At 47.6% G+C, this 6,593-nt stretch overlaps 1 protein-coding gene across 2 annotated transcripts in view; it reads left to right on the top strand.

The window, feature by feature from the left end:
- EPAS1 (endothelial PAS domain protein 1) overlaps positions 1–6,593 on the top strand; it is an 85,290-nt gene that overhangs the window by 33,014 nt on the left and 45,683 nt on the right. Inside the window, exon 1 of one of the 2 annotated variants that reach the window (XM_025045185.1) lies at positions 3,528–3,593. The exons of the other annotated variant lie outside the window; for it this stretch is intronic. The gene's annotated coding sequence lies outside the window, so the exon portion shown is untranslated. Of the gene's footprint in view, positions 1–3,527; positions 3,594–6,593 lie in introns of those variants that run through there. 2 annotated transcript variants of the gene reach the window in all.

Below are 6,593 nucleotides of genomic sequence, written 5' to 3'. Positions count from 1 at the left end.
AAGAGCCACGTTTCTTGGAAAAATGCTAAAATGCAAAGGGGAACTTGCTCTTTTAGTTAAGTCGTGGCTTTTTCAAAGCTCTAGTTGCTTCAGAACTTTCTTCTAGATGCCAAAGTTGTGGGACGTGGCTGACTGCAGTGGGTATAGGACAGATGGGTTTGTCAGAATCTCTGATGCAGTGAGAAATTGCTCCAATGAAACCAAAGCCATATCTGGCATTTTAAAAATAATTAGGAGAAAAAACTGAGCAGGGACACAGAAAAGAGCATTTCTTAGTCGATTCTGAAGAAATGAACCTTTCCCTTGCACACACTGGCAGCAGGGACTTGGAGTGTCCCAAGGCTGAAAGACGACTCATGAGAGCCACTGGAATTGCCCAACCACCATCCACTCAGGTCTCCCTGCACTGGGGCTAATCTTGTAAATCGTCGAACCGAACACGGCGCGGCCTCTGAGGCTGCAGGGACTTTGGGGCTGTTTCTTCCCTGGGCTTAAAGTCTTTCTCTGCTGCTGACTCACATGTTTTGTATTGCTTTCCACAAAGTAGAATTAGCAGTGTGACTGTACTCGCCTGCCTGGATGTTATACAACTGTTTTATCTGCAGCAGAGAACTGAGTTTGCAGGACGGTGGCTATGAAACCATGGTCCCTTCCCGAGCAATCAGGGAAGCAAGCCGCACAAACACAGAAACCAGCCCTTGCTTTAGAGTGACTGAGGAAAAGGCTGCGGGGCGTGATTTGCTTGGCCCAGAAAACAGAGGGTTAACTGCCCAGCCTTTTGACCAAAATCTCTTGAAAAGTGTGGCCAAGAGTTTCAGTCCACTGTCACCTGTCAGCATTAATGAACAGAGCTGGCATTTCACAGAAAAAATATGACTTGTTTTCCCTTTGACTGCGGGGCTGGATAATGAAGTAAAAATGACATTATCTCTAATAAAAGTGATTTGCAGAAATCACTGATAGAATCTCAATAGCAGAGATTTGCCATTAGCAGGTTAGCCAGATAAGGGGAGCAGCTGGATTCTATTAACCCCCTCCTGGGCTGGTGTGTGTAATGGGGGTAAGGTTGAGGTTTAGGAACTCGATTTTTAAACATTAAAGTTGGGGCCAATGGAAAGTGTTTATTCCAAAGTGTAGTCATTCTCAAATACCACTTGCTGACTTTTAAGGTTGTCACTAGGTTTTTAATTTGTTTCGTGTTTTTTTCTTAGGATTTTTGTGTTCAGTGGATTTTTCTTTTTCTTTTTTCTTTTTCTTTTTTTTTTTTTTTGGCTCGGCCCATTTTCTCACCTCCATGTTATATCACCAAAAGGTGGAACCCTGGCCAAACCCTGGCATCCTCTCTAGCAGAAATCTGACTCCAAGAAAGGCATCTATACATGTGATATGGGGCCTTGGGTGATGGGTAGTGTTGGGCAACAGATAGTTCTGTTGTGTCAAAGAGGTGGGATCAGAGGCAGAAAGCTCCCTGATCTCATTGAGAGGGAAGCGGAGGGCAAGGAAGCAGAGCAAGGAGGGGTCTGCCCTGTCCAGGCTTGTTCATCAGTGTCAGTGAAAGCTGACTGGCATCTGGCTCACTGAACACCCCCCTCCACCCCGGGATATGGAACTTTCATACAGAAGCCAGCAACTTCTGTATGAAAACATCCTTAGGGTATGGGGATCAGTTTCCTGGGGACAGTGAGGAGTCACCGGATGTTAGGTAACCTAGTGGTGAATGCAGCCACTATCATTCCTCTTTATTAGCCCACTTTCTTTGGTGCTTTTCTTTGGAAAACCCCAAAGCGTTCTACCTCTGCCATCCTAGTCCTACAGCTGGGGTTCATGGCTGGTTTGGCCTTCATTCCAGCCCTCCATACTGTATTTGAAAGAGCTAGATGAAACTGTTATTGTTGGGGTAGGGTACGGTGCCAGGCACTGTGAGACACAGGAAGTTTGACATTTTGCCTCAGCCCTCAGAGAAGACTAAGAAAAGGAATAATGAGGTGATGCTACCTTGTGGTTCAGATCAATTCTCCAGGTGTTCAGGGCGGAGATGGGAGGGGAGATCAGTGTGGGCTGGGTAGAGGGATCAGGAAAACCTCTGTGGAGATGGTGGGCCTGCATTAGTTCTGAAAGTATCAGGTTTAGAATGTAGGAAAGGAAGGATGGCATTTCAGGTAGGAAAAAAATTATATAAATGTCAGACAGGAGCTGAGTGTGGGTGACAGAGTATAGGCTGGCTGGAGCAGGTAGGGTGCTGCAGGTTTGTAGGAGCTAAGATTGGAAATTAAAGTCAGGGCCGGTAGACCTCGAGGGGTATCTAGAGCTTGAACTTCATTGTGAGAGCAGTAGGGAGCCACTCTTGGTTTTAAACATGGGAGTGACATACCGAAATGGTTTGGGGGGAAGGGGATGGACTGGTGAGCCGCTCCTCTCCCTGAGGTCTGATTGGAATTGTATTCTATTTGATCAGTGGTCACGGAGGGGAGGGGCAAGGGGAAACAGCTGGAAGATTGGGGCTAAAGGTTTTGAAAATAAACAGAATACCACTGGGGCCAGAGGAGGCGTGTACCCTCAGTGAAGTTTGCTTTTTGTCCCATGAGTAGCATTTGTGAGTTACTGTTCAGCAAGAATGCCTCGCCAAGGTCTCTGTGGGCTGAGCTGAGGCTTTGGCCTGTGGTGGCCCAAGGGTTGCTGCCATATATAGAGCTCCTAACAAAGGGACTCATACCCCCTGGCTTTGCCGCCAAGAAAGAGGGACATACTTGCTGTCCTGTGTTCCATCAGCAAAAGAGGGATCCAGGCTGGGTTCTGCCCTGACTGACCACCACCTGGCACAGCAGGTACTCTAGTCAGTGGTGTAGGCACTTATCAGATTATTTGACTTTATTTACCCGTCTTCTTGTTGGAAGCCCTCTCCGGTGCTTGGCACCTGGTGGATGCTCAACAATGTTCATTGAATGAATGTATTCCCATTCTGGCTTATCCTGTCCTGCACCCTGCCCTTCAGCCTGTCTCCTGCCCACCAGCTACCCTTACTCATTCCTCAGCAGTATCTTTGTCCTTCTCATCCCTCTTGCCCTCCTGATTGCCTGCCCATACCTGCCCCTCCTTCAAACTCCATCTCCAGCACCAAGCACTCCTTGTACTGTCCAGCCTTGCAGACTTCCTCCCTCACACTTCCATCACGTCACTGACACCAGGCCAAGTCCTTCAGGACTTCACTCTTCACTCCTCTGCAGGCTCCCTGAGATCAGAAGTGTCGTTCCCTGTTTCATTCCATTGCTCACAGCCCCAGCCCATGAAGAGGGATTCATAAATATTAGTTGAATGAGTGGAGAGAAGCGGCTGTGGCTGCAGGGAAAATAAACAAACGTTATTTCCCAAATTGCTCCATATTATCATTAGAGAGCGTGACAGTAACTTGGGGAATACTGTTTGGCATTTCCCATGGCTTTTGATGACTCCTCTACAAAGGAATGGCGTGTAGCTTCTTAAACGTGTGTGAATATCTTACTTCTCATCGTAGTATGACAGGGCAAAATTGGGAGAAAGCACAGGCTTGCGCTGTGGTCATGAATCAGATCCCACAGCTGTAGACATGTGACCAGGTAAGGAGGCTGGAAATCGGGGTTCTAAAGGAAGCTTAGGGGAGAAAAAGCCTCTGAGACTCTCTCCGGTCTCCTTTCTCTCTCCTTTCACTTTCTCTTTGCTGTCTCTTCTTTTTTTAAATGGGGAGAAGAGAGGGGGTTATGGGATGGGAGGAGGAAAGGGAGAGATCCTGTGCTTCCCCCCAACACCCTCCTCTTGCCATTTTAAAATACTTTAAATACCAGGCACCAGAAGTTCTGGCGTCAAATTGGGATTAGAAAGGCAGATCCTAAGGTGTTTCACTATTGGCATATGATTAAGTATCAGTCCCTATTAAAAGAGTAAATAAATGTTATTTTCTTTGAAATTAAAGTGTCTGAAATAAAGAATAGAGAACTGACCCTTAAAATCATATTCCGTACTTGAAAAGAGCTCTCTGACAACTGTCTATTTCAGTTATAGCTTTTTAAATTTTTTCACCCAGAATGTCTGACAACACTGCCAGGGGAATTTCTGCCCCCTCCTTCCTGAATTTACCCGCGCTGGCCCCTGAGGCGGCCCAGTTCTGTCTTCTCATGACACGATGATTATTTTTGGCATTGCACATATTTTCTCTAATGTTATTACCACCCCCTCCCCTCGGATGCCTTTTGAGGGGCAGTTTTGGCAACTCTGCGTAAATCGGGGTTAGTTTTAATTTAGCGTGGTGACGTGGGGGAGCGGGAGAGAGGAGGACCCCTACTTTTACCTCCTCAGCAGCAACGCAACCCCCACTCCAGTGCAAACGCAGAGGTCCTCTCCCCGCTGCTCATGAAAGAGCTCGCTTTCACTAGGCTCTGTGCTCACCATTCATTCTTTTCTGCCGGCAAGGCTTCAGGGGATATCTAGAGGTGACGCTGGGGGCTGCACCTCGGGGATGGCATCTTAATGACTTGACTTGGCGGGTGTTAGAACAGCCCCATTCAGAGCGAGTTCACTCCCTGTGCAGTTGGCTCGCTCAGCCTCTGTCCATAGATGTTCTCTTGTTCACGCTGCATGAGGAAATGGAGATTTCCAAGTGGGAAGCAGCCTTCCCAATGCTTTAACTCTTCACTGAAGGGAAGAGGAGCTGCAGAGAACTAAAATTTAAGCTGGCCCAGCTGCAGCTTCCAGGAGAAGAACAAGGCCCTGGGGCTGGGGATGGAGGCCAAGGCAGCTGGGATCGCTTTTTCTTTCCTCCCTGAGAGGGAGAGAAGAGTGCAAGGCACACTTGAATTGTCTTTACAATCAATTAGCAAATATTTACCCAATTTGTCTGCCATGACCTAAGGTCCTGTGAGGGATGCACAGAAGTAGAAGATGTTGTGTCTGTTCCTCCCCACCCGCCCCCCACCGCCCCAGGCACTAAGGTATTTACAGTTCAGTTATAGCAGCTGGAGGTTTGCATAGAAAAGCCAGCAAGACAGGGAGGCCTTTAATAAGGGCCAGTGAGTAATGTGGGCAGGAAACGCCTTGGAGAAGGGACCGAGAGTGGCCAGGGAAGCATTGCGGGGAAGTAGCGCTTGAACTGGCCCCAAGGATGGAGTTATAAGAAATAAGAAGGGATGAGATGATAGAGGTGGAGAAGATGTGAAGGAAGAGACATCAAAGTAGGGCTTAGCGAATCCCATAAAGAAATATAAACGAGAGCAAGATGCTTCCTGGTGGAAAAGAAGGAGACCTGGCTTGTTAGACTTTAGGTGGCTTTGGATAAGGATGGCATGAGGGTGGCACTAAGCCTGCCAGATGTCGGCATCTCCATCGTGTCCTTGGTCTCGAGATCTCATTTGTCCCTGGGTCTCTTTCTACTCGAAGTGTGGTCACAGACCAGTAGAATTAGCATCATCTGAGAGGTTGTTAGAACTGCAGACTCTCAGGCCCCAGCCCAGACCTGTTGAGTCAGAACAGCATCGTACCAAGAGCCCAGGTGATTCATGTGCACAGTTAAGTCTGAGAAGTGCTGGTCTGTGTGACCATGGGCAATTGTCAGACCCCAGCGCTAGTTCAGGTCCCAGATTTGATTCAATGTTTAGAACATGCGCGTGTGTGTGCACACACACAGGCATCTTTGACTGTCTCTGTACTATGGCTCCTCCCACATGAAAACCTTTTATTCTGATTAAAACTTGGAGTCAAATTCTGATGAAAGATCTAGAACAATGAGCAACTTTGAAGAATTCGTGGAACAGAATTCATTTAATAGTGGTTTTAATCCAGTGTCTCCTGTTTGTACCGTTCTGTACTATTTATGCTTTAGAGAACACCAAAAGAAGAGATGATGGGTCCCTTCCCTCAAGAATGTTTCGTCTACATAGGGAGACAAAAGCTACAGAAGTAAAATAAATGGAGAGCAGCATGGGGCTGGATCGTACAGCGCAGAACCTCTAAAGTGGGGTGCAGAGAGGTCAGCATAAGTGAGGCCTTCCTGGAGAAAACGGAGGTCCTGAAAGATGAGAGTGATTTAGACAGGCCAAGGCAATGAAGAGTGTGACTCCAGGAAGGGTGTGGGGATGGGGAGGAGCAGGGGTTCGATCTTAGGGGAGAGGAGGCAGTGAGCCGCGCCCCGCTCACTCCAGAGAGAGTGCTTGCTTCATGCTGGGGACTCTGTTTTACATCTCGGGCACTTTTTTCTTTTTCCTTCTGCTGTGCCGTTTCATCGTCAGTGTTCTTAGCTGAAGGCAGTGTAGGAACAGGAAGGCTGTACTCACAGAATGGCTTGAGCCAGACCACAAAGTGTGCTGTTGGAAGCCTGTGGGATCCAAAGGAAGAAGCCCTAAGGACAAACCCTATATCATACCTGGTCACAGTTTGGGTATGGGGTAACACCCTCAAGCCCACAGAAATGACACAAAGACAATAGTCTAGTGAGAGTGAAACACTTGACCTGTGGCATCCATAGACTCTGCTAGCAAAGTAAGAACTTTTTTTTTTTTTTTTAAGACAAACCTCTCTAAGCGGAGAACAAGTATTTCCACTGGGCCTGGTTTGTCAATTAAGGGCTG

This window comes from Pteropus alecto, unplaced genomic scaffold (genome assembly GCF_000325575.1).
Source record: "Pteropus alecto unplaced genomic scaffold, ASM32557v1 scaffold131, whole genome shotgun sequence".
Taxonomy (NCBI): Eukaryota; Metazoa; Chordata; class Mammalia; order Chiroptera; family Pteropodidae; genus Pteropus; species Pteropus alecto.
Note: the sequence above shows the minus strand (reverse complement) of the source record. Positions and strands in the feature narration are given on the sequence as shown.